This window comes from Aptenodytes patagonicus, chromosome 26, assembly GCF_965638725.1.
Source record: "Aptenodytes patagonicus chromosome 26, bAptPat1.pri.cur, whole genome shotgun sequence".
NCBI classification, from domain to species: Eukaryota; Metazoa; Chordata; class Aves; order Sphenisciformes; family Spheniscidae; genus Aptenodytes; species Aptenodytes patagonicus.
The window spans coordinates 1,359,852-1,385,894 of NC_134974.1; the positions used below are offsets into that span (position 1 = coordinate 1,359,852).

The following is a 26,043-nucleotide window of genomic DNA, read 5'->3' on the forward strand; positions in this document are numbered from 1 at the left end:
TTTCTGTGGTTTTGCGCCTGATAAAGAGGTTATGCTGACATGATAATATAAAAACCTGATATCTCAAAGCAACCACTATAAGGTGCCTGAACTTTTCCTAGCTCTCTGCATGAGGATGGTTTTTATGCTCTCTTGTTCCCTCTTTCCTCCCGCTACCCACTCTGGCAGCAGACCCTGCTCTCCCTCATCAAATGGATTAGTAGGTGGGACCTGCTCCTGGAGAGGTCATGAGCACTGCAAAAAAAGGACCTGGTGGCCCAACAGGTGACGTGAGGCAGTGCTGCATCCTTGTGGCGGTGAAAGACAACTGCAGGCTGGGCTGCGTGAGCCAGAGCATAGCCAGTGGCAGGAGAAAAGTGTTGATTCCCCTCCAGCTGGCATTTAGGAGGCCACATCCAGACCTCCATGTCCGGTTTTGGGTGCTCAGCACAAAAGCCATGGACAGCCAGGAGTGAGTCCGATGGAGGCTGCAGGGTGGTCAGGGCACTGGGTGCAAGAAGAGAGAGGCTGGGAGAGTTGGGTATGTTTGCCCTAGAGAAGAAAACACTGAAGGGACAGTTTATTACTACCTTCACCTACCAAATGAGTGTTTAGAGCAAAGATGGGCTACACTCCGAGGTGGGCAGTGACAGGGTGGGCTACAAAGCAGTTTTTTCTTTTTTGGGCTTACTTTTCACAGCCTTTCCATGCAAATGCTGTCCAAAGTGGTTCTAGTGCAGGATCCCCCAGCTGGACAAACTCCACATTGGCCCATGTTATTAAGAGGCGTAAGATAGAATAGAATACAATAGAGTAGAGTAGAGTAGAGTAGAGTAGAGTAGAGTAGAGTAGAGTAGAGTAGAATAGTTTGGGTTGGAAGGGACCTCCAAAGGTCATCTAGGCCAACCCCCCTGCCATGGGCAGGGACATCTTCAACTAGATCAGGTCGCTCAGAGCCCCGTCCAACCTGACCTGGAATGTTTCCAGGGATGGGGCATCCACCACCTCTCTGGGCAACCTGTGCCAGTGTTTCACTACCCTCAGCATAAAGAATGTCTTCCTTATATCTAGTCTGAATCTACCCCCCTTTAGTTTAAAGCCATTCCCCCTTGTCCTGTTGTAACAGGCCTGCTAAAATGTTTGCTGCCATCTTTTTTAGAAGCCCCCTTTAAGTACTGAGAGGCTGCAAGAAGGTCTCCCTGAAGCCTTCTCTTCTCCAGCCTGAACAACCCCAACTCTCTCAGCCTTTCTTCACAGGAGAGGTGTTCCATCCCCCTGATCATTTTTGTGGCCCTCTTCTGGACCTGCTCCAACAGGTCCGTGTCTTTCTTATGCTGAGGGCTCCAGAGCTGGACACAGTACTCCGGGTGGGGTCTCACCAGAGTGGAGTAGAGGGGCAGAATCCCCTCCCTCAACCTGCTGGCCCACTTCTCAAGCTTGTCCAGGTCCCTCTGGATGGCATTCCATCCCTCTGGCATGTTGACTGCACCACTCAGCTTGGTGTCATCTGCAAACTTGCTAAGGGTGCGCTTGATCCCACTGTCTATGGCATTGATGAAGACATTAAACTGTACTGGTCCCAATACGGACCCCTGCGGGACGCCACTCGTCACCAACCTCCATCTGGACATTGAGCCGTTGACCACTGCCCTCTGGATGCGACCATCTAACCAATTCCTCACCCACCGGACAGCCCACCCATCAAATCCATCCCTCTCCAGTTTAGAGAGAAGGATGTTGTGGGGGGACCGTGTCAAAGGCCTTACAGAGGTCCAGATAGATGACAGCTGTAGGCCTTCCCGTGTCCTCTGATGTAGTCACTCCATCATAGAAGGCCACTAGGTTAGTCAGGCAGGACTTGCCCTTGGTGAAGCCATGCTGGCTGTCTCGAATCACCTCCCTGTCCTCCATGTGCCTTAGCATAGCTTCCAGGAGGATCCGTTCCATGATCTTCCCAGGCACTGAGGTGAGACTGACTGGCTTGTGGTTCCCTGGGTCTTCCTTTTTTCCCTTTGTGGGGAACACAGTGGGGGTTGTGTTTCCCCTTTTCCAGTCAGGGGGAACTTCACCGGACTGCCACAACTTCTCAAATATGATGGCTAGTGGCTTAGCAACTTCATCCGCCAGTTCCTTCAGGACCTGCGGATGGATCTCATGGGGTCCCATGGACTTGTGCACCTTCAGGTGCCTTAGATGGTCTTGACCCTGATGTTCTCCCACAGTGGGCGGCGCTTCATTCTCCCAGTCCCCGCCTTTGCCTTCTGTGGCTTGGGCGGTGAGGCTCGAGCACTTGCCGGTGCAGACTGAGGCAAAAAAGTCATTGGGTTCCTCCACCTCCTCTGTATCCCGGGTAACCAGGTCTCCCGTTTCGTTCCAGAGAGGGCCCACATTTTCCCTTGTCTTCCTTTTATCCCCAACGTACCTACAGAATCTTTTCTTGTTGCCCTTGATGTCCCTGGCCAGATTTAATTCTATCAGGGCTTTAGCTTTCCTAACCTGATCCCTGGCTGCTCGGACAATTTCTCTGTATTCCTCCCAGGCTCCCTGTCCTTGCTTCCACCCTCTGCAGGCTTCCTTTTTGTGTTTGAGTTTGTCCAGGAGCTCCTTGTTCATCCACGCAGGCCTCCTGGCGGTTTTGACGGACTTCCTCTTTGTGGGGATGCATCGCTCCTGAGCTTGAAGGAGGTGATCCTTGAATCTTAGCCAGCTTTCCTGGGCCCCTCTTCCCTGCAGGGCTTTCTGCCATGGCACTCTACCAGGCAGATCCCTGAAGAGGCCCAAGTCTGCTCTCCTGAAGTCCAGGGTAGTGAGCTTGCTGTGCGAAGATGTTTAGGGTTGTGTTTCTACTCCCATTTCCAAAGCTTTTTTTGTGCAGAAGGCATCATAACTTCTATAAATTAAATGGCAATGTTGCTGTCTTTTCTTCCTATAGGGAAGACTGGGAGGTGTAAATGAGTTTCTAGTTTGGGGTATTTGGATGCTCTGCAGGTAAAGTAGCATAGAAACAGGAATTTCCATTTTTCCAGGTGCTTTTCTCATTTTTAAGGAAGAAGGGTATGATCAGAAATTGGTTCAGAAGTCACCAAGAGATCCATAAGCTTCCTGAAATTGTCAAAGAATGTGAAATACGATTTTTAACATGAATTGCCAGCAATCTCTAGTAACAGAGCTCAATGGGGTCAGCCTCCATCGTGGGCTATGAATCTGGGGCCTGGATTTTCAGATAACTTTGTGTAAACTTTTCATTGTTTTTTTTGAGAGGATGGGGAAAATAATCCTGACAATTAGAGACTGGTGAGGTGAGGTTTCCACACAACAGAGAATGTCAAAACATTTCAAAAATATTAATTACTGGTTTATGCACGCAAAGTGTTTCATTGTTATAATATTAATAGTATGTTATCTGAGACAAACACCTCAGGGCTAATAGCAACTTTAGAATATGCATTTTTTGATGGAAGTGTCTTAGTTGTTCTCATAAACAGGATGTTGTTTTTGAGCCTTGACAACTCAAGGCATTTTGCATTTTCATTAAACAATGCACTTCTGTTTGCATTCAAAAGCAATCATTTCAAAATGGGTTAAAAGGCAGCTTTAGCTAAGCCTGTGAGAGTTAAACACGCGACTCTTAACTCTGAGAATCCACCTGAATCCTTGGGATTCAGTGAGGCTCCACAAAATTCAGGAATCCCTGTACGTCATTAGCCACGTGATTAAAAATTTTTCCCCATACTTAAGTCTCCCTTGATGCACTTTTAGCCCATGACTTCTTCTCTTGTCCTCAGCAGGTGTAAATGGCAGCTAACTTCTTTCACCTTGGCATCTACCTTTCATCTGCAGAAATTATTACCTTATCTCCTTCCAGTCTTCTCTTCTGTAAGTGGGCATCCTTCAGAGCTTATGTTTCTTAGTCCTCTGATTACGCATGGTGATTGGAGCCAGACACTTGGCAGCTGGTCAGTACCTAGAGTAGGAATGGGGATCCCTGAGCAGAATGACGTCCTCCAGCTGAAGCTGTGACAACAATCAGTGAAACAAAGGACAGGAAGCAAATAACCGAATCAGTTTCATTGTGAACAAAAATGGGGTCCGTGCAGTCTGCAAAATTCCGATCTCCACTCCTCCCTCCTCCAAGCCACATACAGGGATGAATCCCATGGTGTCTCCAACTAAATGCTACGGTGGATTTAGGGGAATGAATTAAAATCCCACACCTAGCAGCAGATATAGCCAATATGTCTGCAATACATCGTTTGTTGTCTGCAAAGCACTGCTCACCTGGGCAATGTTTAAGTCAAAGCTGAACAAAATGGAGCAAGTTGCCTCCCTGTGTTAATACGGACAGAAGTGGTAGAATCACACCAGCAATTAATTTAGACCATAAAAATATAATACGAAGGGAACCCCACAGCATGTAACAGTATGTACCATAGAAAATTGAATAATGCTGGTAAACAATGTTAAAATAATTATAGTAATTATAAGTGTTACACATGCGGGAAAAATTGTTTGGAAAGTAATTAAGACCTCATGCACAAAGGTTGTCTCATCTACCTGGAAGTTCAAGAAAGCATATAAAACTCAAAGGATTCAGGGCTCCTCTGGCCATTTCTCTTGACTTCTTCCTGGACAGCTGGTAAGTCCCATTCACCTCAATCTAATAATATTGAGTAAAACGTTGCTTTAACATGAGCTGGGGTTTAACAGCAAGCTGCTCTGCAGTTTCTAAAAAGAATAATGAGATTCTTTCTTGAAAAGTCTGCTAGAAATTATTTAGTTGTATACTTGGACCATGTGCAGCCTTAAAAATAGATCTATGGGGACTGGCAGTCTTATTAAAAAAAAAAGTGGTGCAATTTTGTTATTACAATTAGCTGTATATAGCTGCCTGGTATCCAACATAAAAAGCATTTTAAGCTCTATTTAGGTGGAGTTTAGATAATATTATCACAGAATCATAGAGTAGTTTGGGTTGGAAGGGACCTTTAAACATCATCTAGTCCAACCCCCCTGCAATGAGCACGGACATCTTCAACTACAACAGGTTGCTCAGTAACATTAGTATTAGTATTTTTTCATCAAAAAATTGGAGAAGATCTGAGATGTTCAAATTTGTTTTCCGAAAGTTTTTATTCATAAATCGGCAAGATTTAGTTTTCAAAGGGATAAAAAGGGACTAAAATCTTCTTGCCTCCTGCCTTTCCTGCCAGAATGATCATGTTTGCATCCAAAACACAGCTAGAACAAAGAGTTCATTTCACTAAGAATTGATGTCTCCCCAGTTTTTAACTGGTCGTTCATGCAGGTCTGTTCATGGCTGGAGCCTCTTTGGGTTAAGACACCTTTGTCATAGCACTGTTAGGCAGAAGAAGCTCTGCAAGGACAATTGTTTTCATACTCAATGACTTCAGGGTTTTTCTGACCAGAGCATCTGATGCTGAGCATTGACAGACAGGAAGAGCTAGACAAGGTAAGTAATGGGATCCCTCTTAACCTTGCCATCATAATCGGTGGACAGAAACAGGCATTTCACATGACTTATTTAAACACCTACCTCTGAATGAGCTTGACTGCACTCAAGGTGCCTGTTTTTCTCCAGGGACAAAAATAAAGTGGCTACTTTATAGGTAATGAACTACATCACACAGTTTTTCACTTTGACAGATAAATCCCACAATATATTTTTGTAATTAGTTCCAGCTGAATGACCTAAAAGATGGATTCAGGGTCTAGGCAAAAAGGTAGGCACCAAAAATCTCCATGAAGTTCTTGGCTCTGCCACGAATGGTCTCTGCAAACCATCTGGAGGTACCTGGAGGCAAGATTTTCCTAGGAGCTCAGGGACTAGCATGCAGAATGGCACCGAAATCGGGTCCTTCCACCCACCGCACAGCAGTCCCCAGCTTGCAGAGCTGGGATAATGTTTTTTCCTCCCAGTCCTGCCTGACATGGACTCGTTAGTCTGCACGAATCTCTCAGGACACTGAAACAGTGCCCAGCGCAATCTCAGCAGAGGCACAGGAATCCTATTATGCATAATTACTCTAACGAGGGCTGGGCATGTTCTATCACTGAGACAAACAAATAATCCCAGGCAAGGACATTCTCTAGTACAGGGATATAAAATACCCATTCCTGTATGACCAGTGGCCTTATGGCACCAGCAGTGGCTATGTTGAAGTCACTGGCCACAGCTGCAGTAGCTCTCCAGTTGTCCTCGGTGGCTGCCCAGACAGGATCTGTAATTGGGAGGGTGAAAAGAGGCTCTGCATAGGGGCAGAGGTGGAAATGGCCTGTGGGCAATGGACGGCAGTGATAAAATGGGATGGAGGCTGGTTAAACCCAGAGGCCTAAGGGTCCTTTTTGGGAGGGTGGAGGCAGGGTGAGAAGGACTCAGGGTGATGGGGACGGATGAGTGGAGCAAGGGCACAAGCCTGTACTGACCTGAAATCACAGGCTCATGTTGTCTCTGCTACAGCATCTACGTTACCTGCACAGCCCCTATAACTAAAATACCTGAGCTGCCCTCTTATCTACTTGCACCTTCTTCTCCACCACAGCGTATCCCCAGCTGTGGCACGCACCTCATCCTCCCTGCAAGGAGAACAGGAGAGAAGAGCAGGAGTACCCCGGGGGTACAAGGGTCTGCGGGGTGAAGGGCAGGGTGTGGGTTGCAAATGCTTTGAGAAACACGCCTGTGGTCTCCGTTATGTGCTGCAGGTTCGCCACCATTTCTCCCAGATGTCCTTCGGTGGGGAGTGGGACGCAGGACGGTGTTTCTATTCATGCGATGTGCAGTGCCCACAGCCTCTTGCTACCAGCTGCAATGACCCATGTGTTGTATCCTGCGGCACCTCCAGAGTCATTATATACCCCCCTCCCGTCGTTGTGACATTCCCAGGGCCGATCCTCAGCACATGCCCACAGGAGACGGTAGTGGGAAGTTCTGCAGTCCTGGAGAGAGGTGCGCCAGCCCCGCTGACGTCTTCGAGAGCAGAAGTCCTGTGCTCAGAGCCACCTGCAGAGAGATTCGTCCCAAAATACGTGCCTCAGTGTGCACCACGGTGCTCCTATGTGTTTTCTTCCCACTGGATGCATCCTTGCAGTAGACCCAGCTACAGACGCTACCAGCCGTCTGAGAGCAAGAGGGAAGAGTGTGCTCCAGAGAAGAAGCCAGAAGCTGAAAATACAGATACAGCAAATGAGGACAAAGAGACCTCAGAAGCATAACATAGTGATACCAACCCCAGTGACCAAGTCCAAAGGCCTCTTAGATTCCTACTGCCTCTTTAAAGCAGACTTACCTATGTCTTTAAATTATGCTTTACCTTAAGTTCATAGGTTGTTTTCCCCTCAGGCACATTCTCAGGCAGGTGATCAGAGTAATAAAATGCCCCCTTATCCTAATTTGTGTTAACCTGGCCTTTGAAACATGCAGTATCTGATTCTCGGGAACATTTGTTCTTTTTACATTGCTTTCCAGAAAAACGAAGGCAGCAGCTGTTTCAAGAACACCACAAATATGGTCAATTGAGATATGACAAACCCTTTCACTGCGAGACCTAATTAGACTGGTCTGAGCATTTAAGAGAATTAGTCACCAGGAAATTCACTTTTCCTTTTGATAAATACATGTATACACACACACACGTCATTTGTTTCTAGCTTTCAGTTTCACTGCAGGAAGGAAGTGTGGGGGCAAAGAAACTGATCCTCTCTTTATATTTAATTTTATTTAAGAAAAAGGAAAAAAGTATTCGATGAAATGTGTCCCTTGCATATAGAAGTTGCTGCAGTATGTGAGTGACAGAATCTGCATCTGGAACTGTGCCCTTTACGCTGTTATTTATTCTAGAAGTCTTGTTCTGTCCTTTCCCTTCCCATTAAAATTATTCTGCATTATCATGGTGGTTTTCTCGTTTTCTTTCTCTTCTACTCTTGATTTTCAGGTACCTACTGCTGAAATTTAGATGGCAAACGTCAAAACCAAATCTGTCAGTCCTGCTCACCCATGAAGTGAGAAAATAATCAACTCTCTCTTGCACTCCTCAGCTCTGTTCTGTGCCTTCGCCCAAGACACTTTCATTTTCACTTTCTTCTCACAGCTTTCACTTGTTCCTCATCCTGTTAAGTATAGCTTGTGGTTTTGAGAGTTCATGGCTTGATGTGTCAGCTGAAAAGCAGTACGTAGATGAAAAGGAATGACACCCCGAGAAATTTTCCTTATTATTTACTTCGGTTCAGGAAAATCCCCCAGCCCTGCTCCCCTCTTCCCGCCCTCCCCCCCCCCAGCCCTCAAATTCTAAGCTTCTATTCTTTCTAATAATTATTTAATCACTACCATCATTTTAAGTGCAAGCATTGTCCTTTTGGTCCCAAGAAGAATATTACTGCAGTTGTGATTGGGCACTTCTGCCAGTCTTTGCAAGCTAAAAGCCCAGTTTAACAGAAGTGAAATAAAATTCATAGGTAAACTTGTCCCTGAAACTGAAACGTGAAAGCTGGCTAAACTTTAATTCCCTGTTGTTGGGCTGGTGAGTCTTGAGAGCTGCTATTTAACAATTTGCCCTCACCTGTGGAGGCAGATGCCTGCGAACATCAGGGTGTGCACCTTATGCTGCAAGCAGCCTGTGCAGCCACATCCAGATGCAGCTGTTTTCCCAGACTTCTTCAAAGAGAAAAGGGATTGCAGAAAGGTTTACAGCAATGTTAAAACATCGTATGAAAACATGCTAAGCAGCCTGGATTCCTGCCAGTCTCCCTGCTTATCCTGCCCTGTCTCCCTGGGCAGCTGCCAGCCTCTCAGAAGACAGTTTACCCATCCGTCTGCTGCAGCCGCCGGGCTTTCACCTTCACCGCGATCTGCTGCCTGCTCAGCCAGCTCACCTGGACATCTGCCTGGGAGACAAGCAGCCCATACATGCTCCCTGCCCCCTGTAAATCTGCTCTTTCTAAAATGAACCCCTCAAATATTTGGTGTATATATATTTAAATTTTTCCCCTTACTGGACGGGTACTCCTGTAAATCTGCTTGTTTATCTTGCAGACATTAGCATGTGCCCTACTTTATTGATCCAATATGAAGATGTAATTGCTATATCTTGGAAGATTACATTGTGAACTGTGTCTCGGTGTCACGCCCCAGATAAGCTGGGAGGCAGGGCAGAGATACAAGCTGTGTTGATTGCCTGGCTCACGCAAAAAGTGTTGTGAAAAATTTGGTAATGAGGTCATCAGCAGGGTGGAGCTCTCAGGAACCTCCAGTCCAAAAGACCCAGTCTTGACTCGTTATCTACACACCATCCAGTCCAGCAGTTCGAGGAGTTTAACAATAATCTAGTTGCACAAGGGGATTCAGGAAGTGATTTTCACCTGCTGAAGATGACTTGCAAATTATTCCTTTTTTTTCTTTTTAAAAAAATTACGTTCCTGAAAACCACTAACTTGGTTCTTCTTGAGAATGAAGCAGCTTGCACAAGATAGTCTGTCCTCCAGGAGCCTTGCTGAGGCGTTTTAGGGAAGAGCCATTAGCCTTTCAGCCTACGAACTTAGTGCTTGATCCCTTTCGGAGAAATTTGTGTATAACTATCCATACTGTGCACCATAGTGCTCTGCTGTCTGAAACGCAGGCGTGTCCTTTGGGTCCAGTCAGTGTGTATTGACACATCGCGTTTTCAAAGAACCCTCAATATTCTCTACTCACCTGCCTAAGCCATATCTTGAGACATTTTGATTAACAGGCTAGGGAAAAACCCAGTATTTCTGATAATACTGCATCTTTCTGCCAATTTGGCCTTCACCCTTGGTCTTTCCTCCTTTGGCTGCCTCCCACAAACACATTTCACACGTTCCTCTTACGCTGCTTGTTTCAGTGCTTTCCCCCCATATTGCCTGGCATGTGGGAGCCCAGCTGTTCCTCTCCCTTGCCCTGCTGTTTCAGTCATTGTAAAGGATGCCGCATTTAATTGTCATTATAACATCCCACATTATCTTCTCACTGCTTCTTGCAAATCTTCTTTCTCTTTACACCTGTATGGCACAGACAATTATCATCTTATTATGGGATAACTGATGCCCAAAAGCCACCTAACCTGTCTAAAGACACTCTATACATAAGGGTGGATCTAAGACTTAGACACACCTAATTATTATTACTTATTAATTATAACCTATCATTATAATTCCAACATTGCACACTAGCCAAATCTATGATGGGGCCAGGGAGACCAAGGCATGGGGCAGACAGAGGAGAAGGAACAGAATGAATCCTGCATGGGATGCCCAGAAAAGGTGCTGGTGCAGGGCCACCTTTACTGTTTAAATCCCTTTTCAAGTTGTGACGTGAGTTACCAGGCGTGAGGTAGGAGCGCACTGGTCTTTGCAGCAGCTTTCTACCTAAGCTGAATTTTTAGCCTTGCTGACCTGAGTTGGAAGAAGCAGTGCTATACAGATATTTGCAGCAGAAGAGGACCTGGCACCATAATTCAGATATTTCCTCTGGATAGCAGAACTCTGCTTTCCCTTTTCCTTTTGTGAGAAGAGCTTTCTCTGTCTCTAAGCTCAACTATAAATTCATTTGACAGGGTTCTGTGCCACCAGATCAGCACTCTCTTAGTCTAATAACCTTGAAGGAACTGAAAGTCAGCTGCCGGTTTTTCTTGCTGAGATTAGCAGGCTTAATTAGGTAATGAACTAGAATGAAGATTTAATTAATAGCTTTAGAATTAATAGATTATTAAATTGGATATTAGCACCACACCTCTGTGAGCCATGAGGCAATACAGAAATATGAATCCACTCTGACAGTATCAGCTCATACCATGAGCACTAACAAAGTATTAAAAATGGATTATTTGCAAGGGTGGAACTTCCAAGGCACTCTACTCTAAATAACCCAAAACTGGGACTCATGAGCACCCACCTTACTAAGAAACAGGCCTAAACACATCTCTACCATACTTGCATTTTAACAAGGCTCAGCTAACCCCACACCCCTTTCTCCCCCTTTGTCATGGGTCAAAAGTGTTATTCCAGGCTGTCAGTTGTCTGAACACACAATTGCCGCTCCAGTGAGTGCCTGTCACTGTGTCCTTCTCACCTCTACAAGCCTCTTGGTTCTTACTGAGGTCCTTCACCTCTTTGCAGCAACTCAGACACAGAGAAGAAGATACAGGTCTCCTCCTCAGAGCCTGGGTCTTGTGGGGTGAGGTGAGGTGCGGCAGGGCTGGGCTGATTTAGGGAGCAACCCAGGAGCCTTATCATTTCTGCTACATCAGCTCTTCCTACACCTGGGGACTTCAGATGACCCAGTAGCCCTCAGAGTCCTACAGCCGTGTTACTGGCCAAGCGAGGTGGCTCTGACCTGGAAAACATGCTGGGGTGATGGGCATATTGTGTGCAGCCTGAGGTATATGTTGCCCAGCTTTTATAGAAAGCTAAATTATACCCAGACATGCAAGCTGTAGTTACACCTTGGACTGCAATTTCACATACCCTCAGGTTTTATTGAGGAAAGCAGCACTCTCATATTAAAGAGCATTAGTTCTGTTTTGGTTTTAAGATTAAAGATATCCAGTAAAATTGCAGTAGTGTAATTATTCCTGAGCTCTAAGCAAATCTCATTTAGTGGTGGGGAAGAGTTCTTCAGCTTCAGAATTATTTGTGTGTATAATTATGTAATCCCTATGTTTTGTTGCACTGTAGCTAGAAAACGTAACCAAACCTATCCGTAAGAGAGGAAATCCATATTACAAGAGAGCTGCATTTTGCCATTAAATACTTCAAGATGAGACTAGGTATTCAGGATGCAAATGGGAGATGAGTAGACTGAGGTCACTGACTATGAATTCCCCTTGGGATCAGGGTGAATTTTGCTGAAAGGGGATTAAGTGAGGAGTGTGGAAAAGGCAAAAAAATAGAAGAAAGTCACCTTAGTGCCAATGGAAACTGGACACACGGTGGTGGCTGAATACAGGGTCTCCATATCAGTGGGGTTTCTAAACTTCCAGCGCCCTCAAAGGACAGCTAGGCAGTGCCTCAAAGAGATGACAGAATTGGTCAGCTGATGAAATGCAAGCATTTATGGAGAGGTGAATGCATGGATAGATCTCCAGGCTCCACCAAATGTGTCTGCTGACTGTAAGAGAAACTCATATGTATTTTCAGACACCCAAGCGTAGCTATCTCAATCTGGAACTGAATCTAACCCCTATGTCCTCCTTTCTCCTGCGGCAACCACATAGTTACACAACCAAGTCCAACTTTCAGGCACAATGACTTGTTTTGCTTTACTGAGTGACTGACAGGACAAGCAAGCAGGGGTTTTAGGTTCTAAGAAATGGTTACTGGAGAAGATTTTTATAAATATAAGATGAAGCCTGAGAAACAGAAGGCAGATGTGGGTGTGATTTTAAGAAGAAATGAAGATCCTTTGATTTTGGGAACTGGTGGAAGCATCAGTTTTTCTGGAAAACTACAAATTCTATCATCAATCTAGACTCTCTTATTTTTTTTCTGTTGTCTTGTGCTCTGCTCGGCCCACAGTCATGAGGTTTCCTATACTTACAATAGCATAGTCTGGGTAAATCATTTCCAACAGCTCCAAACACAAGGAGAGGAGTAGGCTGCCAACAAAAAAAGATTTATTTTTTTTTTTTTTAATAGGGATGAACAAAGGGAATCAAGTAAATGTAATGCACAATTTACAATGAACAGAAAAGTACAAACCTGAGATACTGCTATGGTCTGAGCAATATAATAGCACTGAATATACAGATAATGAAAGAGCAGACAGTGGCGATCTAGTCCTTTAGTTCCTTATTTCATCTTCAATCTTGCAATTAGGTAATGAAAAGGCACTCAGTAATATTGACCCTCCAGCTCAAGCAGTTTTGGAAGCAGGTTTCCAGGTGACAGCTCTTAGACCACGCTGGAAACCTATGCCAAAATATAGATGTCCAGGATCCAAAGCAACCTTAAGTTTGCACTCTTGCACAATGATTCCTGTATTTTAGCCTATTTATTTTGCTGCATGGTGTTGTTCGTTATTCTTTTACAAGCGCTGTCTGCCTGGAATTGCTATGATAAAATCTGTGGAAAAATGAAGGTTAAGGGTAATGTTTTGCTACAATCTGTGATAATAATATAGGCTATTTCCTTTCAGACAAGTGAGCTTTCAGACCAATTTAGTAAATTATAGCATGGCACAGATGAGAGCCATAGCAATTAAACCAGCTTCCTCTAAGATTTAATCTTAGTATGCAAAGCAGCTGTGTAAGGATCAGAGCACAGTACTGGGATTTCTAAAACCAGAAAATCAATAAGCTGACAACAACAACAACATGCTGGGACAAACAAGATGAAGAATCTTTCTGATAATGCTTCAGAATTACTTTATGTGAGGTGAGTTTAAATCTGAAGCTGTAAGCACCAAGTCTGGGATTCCGCAGCCAGGCCACACTGCTGGTTTATGTAAATTTGTTGCGCTGTATGTGAAGCAACAAATTCTTTAGAGGAAAATACAAAATCCCTGATGTTTTTTCTTCATATTTTCAGAAGTATTTAGCTTTCACCCGGTGAGGGAGGATATCTATTTCTCTATCTTCAAAAGAATTCTTTGATATAAGGCGGCTGAGGTTCAGGTGACGTGAAAAGGGATGTTGGACTATGGCCAAGTACTTTTTTGCTTTTTGTATCTCATATTTTTAAGAGGATATCTGTAGAGTATGAGGGCTGACTACAGTCTGAGCCTGAAAGACTGCATCTGCTCTTATGGTTTTCTACCTTATGTAAAACATGAATTCCCCTTACTTAAAGCTGCCAGGGAAAAGCATCAGTTGCGGAAAGCAAACTGTATGGATGGTCAAGCCAGCGCGATTTTCTGCAGTGTGTGTTAAGAAGCTGTGTTTTGAACAAGTATTCTATACATTGGAAAAGCCTCAAAACCAATGAGGTCCTTATTAACTGTCATAAAATATTTGGTTTGGTAACTCCTTTAATTGTTTCAGGTGTCAATCGCTGTAATTATTAGTTACTTCCCATTCCCACAAATTATGTGAGTCATATTATTCTGTGCAGCTTGCTGTCATATCTCTATTGGCTGCATACATTCCTCTGGTCATTATATTGATTTCATGGTCATGAAATATAAATAAAATAGTTTGTATTTTTTTTTCAGCTTTAGTTTTAATAATTTGACACAAGAACATAGCTAAGAGGGTTTTTTATGTAAATGTGATTATGTGAATCACAGTATTGGCGTTTGTCAGGCCTTGTGAATTTGTTCTAGCTGAGGTTACGGACCTGTACTTCAGCTAATGTTTCCTCTGGATCCTCTAGTCCCACAGGTAATGTATATTGCTCCTCTCCTCGTATTGGCCTCCAACAAGCATACTCAGAAAGGAAAATTCAATTTCTTCATGGCACCTTGGAAGGGGATGATTCCTTGAGATTAGGAACTGATCATAAATTGTAAAAGCTTGGACAGGTGCCTCTCCTTAGCTGAATTTCTAATTGGATTATTGTGCCTGATCCTAGTGCTCACAGGAGAGTCCGTGAACTGCTTCGGTATCTCTTACTTTCTACTTACTTGGGATGTGGTATAGTCACGTAGGAGAACATCTGTCCAAAGGACAGTTCCAAGCCATAAACTCCAAGCCCAAAGCCCCTGGCGTGAGTACACAATGGCCATGGACACTAATGGCTATTTAATGTAAAAAGATTTCCTACCTTGAAAGAGGAAAAGTCCAGAAGGCCACTGGTTGTTATTACCTGAGATGAGAAGTGATAAACTGGAATCCTGTGCTTACTAGCAGCATGTAGTTTATCCATTGCTGAGCTACCTTCACAAGTATTGGCAAGTATTTAAGAGAAAACCAACCTCGATTTATTGTGGATTTTCAGCGAGAAGACAAGATGGGTGAAGCGTGCGCATCATACTGTGTGGGATTGGAAATTCTCTTATAATCATAAGCTGTTATCAAAACAGTTGCAACAAAGGAAGGCATCACCAGGGGAAAACATTCTGTTTCACAAGATGTAGGGAACGGTTGCGTAAAGGTATCTCCCAAATTCTATTCTCTATGATAGTATATAAAAGTGCTCGTAACTCAGTTCTCTGTAGCTGCCTCTGCTGACTTACTCTTCCTGGTGACTGGGTAAGTCTGATTTAACTGAATCAGTTCATAATTATAGATGTGGATTTATAGGTAGTGTTAATATGAGGTTATATATCTTAGCCTATTTTAGGGTAGGTTTACTTGGAAACTGTAACTTGCAAATACGGTGGATATAGGCATCACCATGTGTGGTGGAAAACATGAATGGGAGTTTCAGAAGTGTGGATGGTAGCAATTCCTAGGAGCTGAGCATCTATCTATGGAGACAGGACACTCCCAAAACATTATTGGGGTAGGACTGACTCCCATACAAAAAGCACAGCAAAGACAATGATGTAAGAAAAGGACAGAGAGACATTCTTCCCAGAACTGATTTTGGGAATAGGCTATGGGGCAACGGGGCACTAGAGAGGAGTGGGAGTAGACTCAGAAGCCTTTACCCAGCAATTCATCTTGCTTGATTGGTGAGATCTGTAATGCACAAATCTACTTTAGAGTAGAATGGATTATGCCTTAAAAATGTTGATTATATTTTATTATTTTATTATTTTTAATCACTAACTCTTAAGTTTAGTGTAGACGACGTGGACATATGCATCTGCATCTGTTTAGATGAATACCATTCAACGCTTCTACACAACCCATGTTACTATAACACAGTTTGTTCTTTCACTCCTCTGGCTGTAACTTTACCAGGCTAGTGCACTCTGTGCTTTTCAGGTTGACTTGCTTTCTGGAAAGATGTCTTCCTATGGCCAGATGCTTAGCTCCCGCTGTGCTGAGCCATGTGAAGTGACGTGCTCGCGACCGTATATCAACAGTTGGAGTGAACCATGTGTCAGCTCATGCGGAGATTCAAGAGCGATCGTGTACGCGCCACCCGTTGTCGTGACTTTCCCGGGACCTATTATCAGCTCATGCCCTCAGGAAAGTTTTGTGGGAACTGCCATGCCTCAAATTGAGTGTCAGATGGGCCCCAGGGGTGGAGGAATGGGATCTGGAGGTTCCTGTGGTGGAGGCAGCTCCTATGGGATGGGCTGCCATGGTTCAGGTGGTTCTTATGGTGGTATGGGAGGAGGCTCATGTGGTGGGGAGGGCTCATGTGGTGGTGGACTCTCCCGTTTGGGAAGCTTTTACCGAAACTCATTTTTTTCAGGATTTGGTAGAAATTATTTCCCCTTTTTTTCCAGAGGGTACTATAGATATAACGGTGGAAACTATGGGTCGTTTTAAATCTTTAAGAAAGAGTCATGACTGAAGGAACAATAAGATACAAACTAGTAGTTGATATATAGATCTGGAAATCAGACATGCCAAGCAGCCTCTGCTCCAGTCAATGTCAGTAGGAGCTGGGGTTGCTTGGGATCTCTTTGCGCTATGTTTTATCTATGGCTTACGATTCCAATGTTGCCTGACTTTGTCATTTGCTCATGTTATGTTTTGTTCTTTCTGAACCTGAAGAGAGTAAAACAAGTAATGGGACTTGACTGTGACAGTGTCCAGCTGAAAGAAGAACATCTTGTGAGCCCTATGCTCCTCTGAACGACTGATTGATCGTAGTCCTTGTTGAAATGGAAATTACATTCTTTGTCTCTGCATTGCCTCATTCTGCAAGAATGTATTCCACTTCTTGTTTGTATTAAAGCCCTGTTGCATCATAGCACCGTCTTCTGGCTTTCATTTCGCTGCAGTTTCTTAGTTACAAACCAGTTTGAAAGAAAGTTTGAAAAACTTTGTGGATCAATTCTTATGCATTTATCAGGGACTATCATCAGAGAAGAATTTATTCTGCTCTATGTCCAATATAATTTTTCAGAAATACTTCATTAGAGTACTTTTTCCCCTTTCTAATATATACCATGGCATACATAATAATTGGAACAGAATCATAGAATAATTTAGGTTGGAATGACCTCTGGGGATGGTCTGGTACAGCTCCCACTCAAAACCAAGGTAACTTTGAAGCTAGGTCAGTTACTCAGGGTTATTATTTGACCTGCGTAGTGGATGAGGGAAAGGCTGTGGATGTGGTCTACCTGGACTTCAGCAAGGCCTTGGACACCGTCTCCCACAGCATTCTCCTGGAGAAGCTGGCGGCTCACGGCTTAGACAGGTGGACTCTGCGCTGGGTCAAAAACTGGCTGGACGGCCGGGCCCAGAGAGTTGTGGTGAATGGAGTTCAATCCAGTTGGCGGCCGGTCACGAGCGGTGTTCCCCAGGGCTCAGTTTTGGGGCCGGTCTTGTTCAATATCTTTATCAATGATCTGGATGAGGGGATCGAGTGCATCCTCAGTAAGTTTGCAGACGACACCAAGTTGGGCGGGAGTGTTGATCTGCTCGAGGGTAGGAAGGCTCTGCAGAGGGACCTGGACAGGCTGGATCGATGGGCCGAGGCCAACTGTATGAGGTTCAACAAGGCCAAGTGCCGGGTCCTGCACTTCAGCCACAACAACCCCATGCAGCGCTACAGGCTTGGGGAAGAGCGGCTGGAAAGCTGCCCAGCAGAGAAGGACCTGGGGGTGTTGGTCGACAGCCGGCTGAACATGAGCCAGCAGTGTGCCCAGGTGGCCAAGAAGGCCAATGGCATCCTGGCCTGTATCAGAAATAGTGTGGCCAGCAGGAGTAGGGAAGTGATCGTGCCCCTGTACTCGGCACTGGTGAGGCCGCACCTCGAATACTGTGTTCAGTTTTGGGCCCCTCACTACAAGAAGGACGTCGAGGTGTTAGATCGTGTCCAGAGAAGGGCAACGAGGCTGGTTGAGGGGTCTGGAGAACAAGTCGTACGAGGAGCAGCTGAGGGAACTGGGACTGTTTAGTCTGGAGAAGAGGAGGCTGAGGGGAGACCTTATCGCGCTCTGCAACTCCCTGAAAGGAGGTTGTAGCGAGGTGGGTGTCGGTCTCTTCTCCCAAGTAACAAGCGATAGGACGAGAGGAAACGGCCTCAAGTTGCGCCAGGGGAGGTTTAGATTGGACATGAGGAAAAATGTCTTTACTGAAAGAGTGGTTAAACATTGGAACAGGCTGCCCAGGGAAGTGGTGGAGTCACCATCCCTGGAGGTATTTAAAAGACATGTAGATGAGGCGCTTAGGGACATGGTTTAGTGGGCATGGGGGTGTTGGGTTGACGGTTGGACTTGATGATCTTAGAGGTCTTTTCCAACCTTAATGATAATGATTCTAATGATTCTAAATCACCATGACCAGACATTCCTTGAATATCCCTGAGGAAATTGTTTTAACCCTCAGTGGAGGTTAAAATGACTGCACGTGTCCTGACTCAATCAGAAGGTAAAGTTGTGCTCTGATTTATCTAGCCTTGATGGTAAAATAGTTTATCTGATTACAGACTGCAAAGGGAAATGGGTTAGCCTAGATCTGAATATTGTAGGCAGGCAGGGCCAAAAGAAATGGGAAGAAGTCATCTGTATGCAATGGAGAATCAGACAAGTCTTGCACCCTGTGACATGCCTTGAAATAAGCTGAGAAATTCACCCCAGGAGCTGTATCGGTATTTTTCTTTAGGAGCCATTTCAGTTGCGCTGCTGTTCATAACAAGAGAGGGCTCGTGTGTAGGCTGAGCAAGTGCTGCTGTGCCAAGCATAACACTCATTCCCTTCCTTTGATTGTCTTAATCCTTGTGGTTTGTTAACTTAATTGAAGCATTTATGCAGTAAATGATCTGAGCTTGTTAAGCATCACCATGGGATCCCTCAGGCAACAGCTACATGGATGCCCTTGTGCTCGTTCAGAATTAAGGATCACAAAGTACCTCATGCGCAGTCATTGCCAGAACTGCCCGAGAAACAGATTCTCCCACCACAACTTTGCATCTGGTTTTAATTTTTTTTTTTCATTGATATCTTTTACAAAGATCTCTAAGATAGTATGTCTGCAAGCATTTTGATGAAACAGGAATTTCAATCGGAAAATCTTAGGAGAAATATTCAAATAGCTCTGTTCGTATTGTGGGTTTATGCACATAAGGTGCTGCACCATAATGTTAACAGAATATTGCTTGAATTAGATCACCCAGCAGTAATGGCATTACTTTATGAGAAGCCTATCAAGCAAAGTAATGATGTTCTGCTGGTTGGATCATAATCCACAGACTTAAGTAATAATATATATTTTGATTGTTAGTAAAGCAGGATTGCTTTTATTTGGGTATAAATTCTCTCTCCTAGTGCAGAATTGGTATTCTCAGCTGCTTGAAGACATGTGCAGAGATGTGTGTGTACACACTGGGGTCCCAAAGTACTGAAGGAGTTACTTAGCTGTTGCGACTCCAGTTTTAGTCTGAGTAGAACTGATGCAGGAACGTCTGACTTTGCTCTAGTGCACCTCTGACTTTGCTCTAGTGCACCACAGATGAGATTGTGACAGCAATGCCCCAGCAATTTTCACTCTCATTGCTCAATGTTTCATTCCTCAGCCTATTGAGTAAGAACTGTGTGGGGGTGTAACTCTCCTTTGTAAACTGAGGCATCGTCTTCGCTGAAGTCACGTGTATGGCAGTTTATATAGACATTCCTGGCTCAGCCTCAAAATCACTGACTGATCCTCTTAGTACTGTGCGAGTGCAACTGCATGAAGCTGAATGTAGCTACAACTCATCCTCTGCAACCACGTTATCCAAAATGTTCTCAAATTGAAATGGGTACTCAGGAATGATTCCTTCATTCAGCCACTAAAATGTGTAGAAATACTTCCCTACACAGAAAGAAGAGTGAGACTGGTGCTTTTATGCAGACACTCATCAGGGTATTGAATTCTACTTCCCTTTACGTACGTGGAGCTCCACCTCCTATTTTGACTCCCACTGAGTTCAATTTCACTAAAACTAGTTTGTAAAGGAGAATGGAAGAAAAGGAAAACCAGAAAGCTAGTAGTGTGATTCAACAAGACTTTTAATACGACATGAAATAACTGCTATAGAATAGAATGGTGCAGTTCATTAATGGTCTATTCTGTTGTCCAAAGGCAGCCAGATCATCGGTGTTGATGATAAAAGGCACTGCACATTACAAGGTCAAGCTGAAATCTTTGCAGCAAAGTCCCACTTCCAAATTGTGAAACATTTCCACTCCACCAGAAAGGAAATAGTACAAGACTAATAAGAATTTAAGGAGCGAAGCCAGCGTATGAAACTGCTATTGATTGAAGATGAGGCATAGCATGGAAGAAAGAGGTGCGGGCCCAGTTTTCAGAGGTACTGAGCAAGGGTGGCTTTAGTTGATGCAATGGGCTTTCACCACCTCTGAAAGCCATGCCCCAGCTATGGATCTGGATCTTGCGTTTTCACCTCCCGAGGTGTTGTGCGGGTATTCAGGCTGCCTTAGAATGAGCCACAGTTTCCAAGGCGGGAGCCACGGCTGCTGCTGTAGGACCTCCTACTGTAACAGCCCCCCATCCTCGAGGAGCCCCCATACCCAGAGGAGCCCCCCATCCCTGACATTCCTCCATACCCAAAGGAGCCCCCCATCCCTGACATTCCTCCATACCCAAAGGAGCCCCCAGATCCAAAGGAACCCCCCATCCCTGACATGCCCCCTGAACCAAAGGAACCTCCCATCCCATAGGACTCATCAGAGCTGTATGGGATCCAAGCACCATAAGGCTGGGGAAATGATGGTCCCACAATGCTCTCCTGAGAGCAGCTGCTGAGAATTGGGCCTGGGAAGGTGAGGACGACCGGTGGGGCATGCACCATGGCTCTCGAGTCCCCACACGATGCCACACAGGGCTCAAGGCTTCTGCTGTAGGCACATGGCTGCGTGCACGTCATCTCACAGGCAGGTAAGCACTCAGAGCTAATGTTGTTCAACATCATTCTTGGGGAGTGGAGATGAAGCTGGGAAAGACAACATGTAGTCAGGAAACCACCATATTCAAGTGCCAACAGGTTCCCAGTACAAGCCAGGTGCACCTTGTCCTTCTCCTCCTGCTGCTCATCAACTCCCAGTTCAACCCTCCCTCACAGTCTCCATTTTCCCTGCTATTTTCTTCCTGACTGACCCCTTTTAAGGCTTCTCAGTTCCTCTTCTTCCTTTGTGTACCATCTACATGTCTTATTCTTCTGACTCTCTCAGAAAATATTGCTCTTTTCTCTGGGACTAAATTACCTGATTCTTATACAATTACTTGTTTAGAAAAGTCCCATTCATTCTCTTTTCAAAGTAGACCTACAGGAAGATTTGCCTGTAACTTCAGAAAGTCTCGAGAGGAAAGTAACAGAATCTTCCTTGCTCTGTTCTTTCCTTTCCCCCAGCTTTTCTAAGAATTCTTGCTAAATCTACTCTTCTCTTTACCTCAGCTTTTCTAAAATTGCTAGCATTTTGCAAGATAAAAAAGAAGTAAGTTTTAAGTATTCTATAGCTACAAAGAAGTGCAATGAAGTTAGGCTTACCCTGTTATCTTGGTGGAATAAGTCAGTGGAGCTGGAAGAATAGAAGATTTCTTAGTTCTCTACCCTTTTATACACTTTCTTAGACAATAGGAAGGATATGAGGTCATCCATTATTCACTAAATTCTTGTCACTTACCAAAAAAAAAGATACTCTTCTAAGCCTTGTAATTGTTTTCATTTCAATTCATAATTAGTGATCCATTTACAGCCCTATTTTGAGTGACATGCATCCAGCACCAGCAGTTTCCTTTTGTCTCAAACTTAATGGAAAAAATCATTCTGGTTTCAACTGAAACAGGAGTTGATCTCTCTGTTTACTTCTCTTTAATGGCTTTAAGGAAGGTGGCTGATGTGTCAGTCCCACAGTTTGTTTGTAAGACTTGGATTTAGGTATAATACCTCCCAAATGGAATCATCCAACCCCACCTTGGATGGGGGGTCAGCATTCTTTGCAACCCCACCTGTACCTATTGACCAAATTGCCCTGCAAAAAGTCTTTTAAAACACAGATAAATGGGTTTGAAGTGACACATGACATCTCCTTTAAGCTCTGAGCCCTCTGAGTAATTTTACCCAAGTGTGTATCAAAATTCACTTTGGGATGTTATGCTTAGAGCCTTGTGATGAGGATGCCAGTGGGGCCGCTGCGGGGGCATACCCAAAGATCACCAGGTCTTTTTTGCTCTCGGTGGATCTCAGACTTAGAAGTGAGGTTGAACTTTAAAATTATCTAATGTTGCTCAGCATCGGGGTCAGGCCATTCTTGAAAGCAGACTTGCAGGGTTGATCTTTCTGGGGGGCCCCTTCTTGGTAAATCATTAGCAAAAAACAGTACGCAGGGGTCAATCAGCTTCCATTGTAAATCCAGTGTAGTCAGCAGAATGATATTGCATAGGCATTTGGCTGTACAATTTCAACACTGTAGAAAGCCCAAATTTATTATATGAGAGTCATATTGTGTAGATCTATGGATGATTTACTACTTAGAAACTATGAAAATAATTACAGGTATTAGAGGAGTCACCCAGAAAAGAAAACCCATAGTTTGGTAAGTGCTAGAGATTTTATGAGATGCTTCACATCCTTAGAGTTGCCTGCAAAAAGGTATAAAAGCAGAAACATCTCAGGAGCCTCCTAAAAACTTCTCCTGACTTACCTGTCTTGGTGCTCTCGGTGAGTTTGATTTAAGCTAATAACTTTATATCTGTCATGTCTCTGTAGTGATAGTTTTAAACAAGGACTCCTTCCCGTGTCTGTATTTTGTGATTTTAGCAATGAGATGTCGCAGTGAAATCTTAGTTTTCGTAGGAGACTCACTGCAGTAGCTTGTAGGCAGTGGTAAGAATCAATTTTACATTTACAGATAGAATTTTAAGAGTTACTTTATTTTTTCTTATGTCTTTCAAAACTTGAGGTGCAAATATAAAGCTAAACCCTAGTGAATAAACAAAGTCCTAGGCATCCTCCACAGGGGCAAGAAGGGAGGAAGAAAAGGGATCATAGGACAGGGGGACTTGAGGGAGGAATAGGAAGCATGAACAAGGATCTAATCTGCCTACCTAACCCCATTGCTGTCACGTGTGTGATGGGCACCCATTGGCACCTGACTGTGGTGGTTTCCTGACTACATGTTGTCCTTCCCAGCTTCACCTCAAACCCTGAGAACAATGTATGACAATATCAGCTCCCGGTGCTTGCCTGCCTGTGAGGTGACGTGCACGCAGCCATGTGCCTACAGCAGAAGCCTTGAGCCCTGTGTGGCATCGTGTGGGGACTCGAGAGCCGTGGTGTACGCCCCACCGGTCGTCCTCACCTTCCCGGGTCCGATTCTCAGCAGCTGCCCTCAGGAGAGCATTGTGGGACCATCATTTCCCCAGCCTTATGGTGCTTGGATCCCATACAGCTCTGATGGGTCTTATGGGATGGGAGGTTCCTTTGGTTCAGGGGGCATGTCAGGGATGGGGGGTTCCTTTGGATCTGGGGGCTCCTTTGGTTCTGGGGGCATGTCAGGGATGGGGGGCTCCTTTGGTTCTGGGGGCATGTCAGGGATGGGGGGCTCCTTTGGGTATGGAGGAATGTCAGGGATGGGGGGCTCCTCTGGGTATGGGGGCTCCTCAGGGATGGGGGGCTGTTACAGCGGGAGGTCCTACAGCAGCAGCCGTGGCTCCCGCCTTGGAAACTGTGGCTCATTCTAAGGCAGCCTGAATACCTGCAGACCACACAATAACATAGGAGATGATAATGTAAGATCCAGATCCATAGCTGGGGCTGGCTTTCAGAGATGGTGAAGGCCCATTGCATCAGCTACAGGAGCCACCTTTGCTCAGTACCTCTGAAAACTGGGCCCACACCTCTTTCTTGCATTTGTCACTTTGTCTGTTATCAATGTTAATAGCTTGTCAATGCTTCTGTTAATCATCTCACGATGCTAGATCCCTATTTTCATTGTGCCAATGTAAGAAAAAAAAATATTTGTAAGGCCTGACACAGAGACTGTCAATAAAACTGTGACAGAAGAAGAACAACTGGTGGAAAATGGACTCTTCGTAGGCAATGAATGCTGTGCCCTTCCCTGGAACTGAGGAATTATCTGCTTTGTGTTGTGTGCTATCTCATTCTGCAGTGTATGCCATTTCCCATTTGTATTAAAATCCTCCTGCATCATCAAATTTTGTTCAGCTTTTCTTTCTCTGCAAGACTGTTTTGGTCCTATCCTTTCCACTAGCTCACTAGGCTTCCTAGAGCTGGTTACATAGCCTGTGAGCAACAACAGTGTTTTTATGGTAATATGACAGTAATTGGTTAAGTAATAAAGGTGTTGCGAAAAGGATGGTTGAATGAAGCATTCAAAATTTCAGGACGCAAAACAGTTCAGCATTGCTTCTCCGTAGGGCACAGAGGTTTCTGAAGCTGATGACTCAATGCTTTGTGCTGGTGTATGAACAGTTAGCAAACAGAAGTCACTTGCCACAGACAACCCTCAGATAAATAATTTTTCATCAGTGCAGCTGTTTCATTTCATGTCAAATGAGGGATGAGATTTAAAATGCCACATGTACAAAACCTTTTCAGAAGAGGTTAGGCTGCTTAATATTATCCGCACCTCAAATACTGTGCTCAGTTTTGGGCCCCTCACTACAAGAACGACGTCGAGGTGCTGGAGCGTGTCCAGAGAAGGGCAACGAGGCTGGTGAGGGGTCTGGAGAACAAGTCTGATGAGGAGCAGCTGAGGGAACTGGGGTTGTTCAGCCTGCAGAAAAGGAGGCTGAGGGGAGACCTCATCGCTCTCTACAACCACCTGAAAGGAGGTTGTAGCGAGGTGGGGTCGGTCTCTTCTCCCACGTAACAAGCGATAGGACGAGAGGAAATGGCCTCAAGTTGCGCCAGGGGAGGTTTAGATTGGACGTGAGGAAAAATGTCTTTACTGAAAGAGTGGTTAAACCTTGGAACAGGCTGCCCAGGGAAGTGGTGGAGTCCCTATCCCTGGAGGTATTTAAAAGACCTGTAGATGAGGCACTTAGGGACATGGTTTAGTGGGCATGGTGGTGTTGGGTTGACGGTTGGACTCGATGATCTTAGAGGTCTTTTCCAACCTCAATGATTCTATGATTCTATGATTCTATGATTCTATGATCTCTCCCTGGCCGACGGGGAAAAGTGTAGGAAAAAAAAAGTGTAAGGGATGAGACATGGTCAGCTGAAGACTGGAAATTCATAGGTTTTTTATTTTATACTCTGTGGTATAAAGAGCCCAACTCTTCTCTTCTGAAGGAGTCTGTTTGTTCATCCATTCTGTCACCGTATTTCATTTAGAATCAGTTTATAGGAATTATCATGGTTCCCTGGAGACGTCTGAGGTTTAGGCAACTTCAATACATTATCAAGAGTGCCTAAAGAATGCAAACCAATATAAAAATACATTTCTCTGGGGATTGTGAATGGTAACCAAAGAAAATCAACCACATAAGCCTTACTTGATTTCTGAGATTTGTTACCTTGAACTTGCAGTGTTAGATACCTGAAGACATTTAAGAACTTCTTTTGACTGTGGCCCCATCAAAGGGCTGCATTTATATGACAGCATAATGTGCTTTCATATCACAGGGGTGTGCAAGAGAGACTTTCATAATGTTGAGTGACACAAGACCAGAAATATCTCCTTGTGGTGGTGTTTTCCGTAGCTGTTGCTGGGAGTAGAAACGCAGAGACCGATGGCCGAGTGTCCAAGAGAAGTTTATTGAACGCTAAAGACGTGTTAAAACCTGGCTCTACTCCATTTGATGTTACTTGGAAAACACATGAGGGAGATCAGGAACCAAAGAAAGATTTTTTAATTTTTTTTTTTTATACTTCATGTTGAACTACAGAATCGTTCATGTTCGGAAAGTCAAGAAGGATGAACTGAAACACAGGGACTATTAGCAGAGCCAGAACACAGAATGTCCCTGTCATAGGTTCCTGGTCCCACTTTGAAAATCTAACTTTTATCTTTTTGTTAAAACTAAGGTGAAAATGACAACAACAAAAATGTTCATTGACAGC

The 26,043-nt window shown here is 44.5% G+C and overlaps 2 long non-coding RNA genes across 4 annotated transcripts; both read left to right on the top strand.

Annotated features, from left to right (window-relative positions):
- Positions 1–5,270: 5,270 nt before the first annotated feature.
- On the top strand, positions 5,271–7,881 carry LOC143171078 (uncharacterized). The gene is made up of 3 exons (XR_012997135.1): positions 5,271–5,449; positions 6,540–6,614; positions 6,700–7,881. It is a non-coding gene; the product is annotated as an uncharacterized LOC143171078 (long non-coding RNA).
- A 5,404-nt stretch (positions 7,882–13,285) lies between these two features.
- LOC143171040 (uncharacterized) lies at positions 13,286–16,755 on the top strand. Of its 3 annotated transcripts, none has more exons than XR_012997127.1 (2): positions 13,286–13,380; positions 15,816–16,755. It is a non-coding gene; the product is annotated as an uncharacterized LOC143171040 (long non-coding RNA). The 3 variants fall into 3 exon arrangements; XR_012997125.1 differs by lacking the exon at positions 13,286–13,380 and adding an exon at positions 15,032–15,134; XR_012997126.1 differs by lacking the exon at positions 13,286–13,380 and adding an exon at positions 15,106–15,134 and having other exon boundaries at positions 15,792–16,755.
- The last annotated feature ends 9,288 nt before the right edge of the window (positions 16,756–26,043 follow it).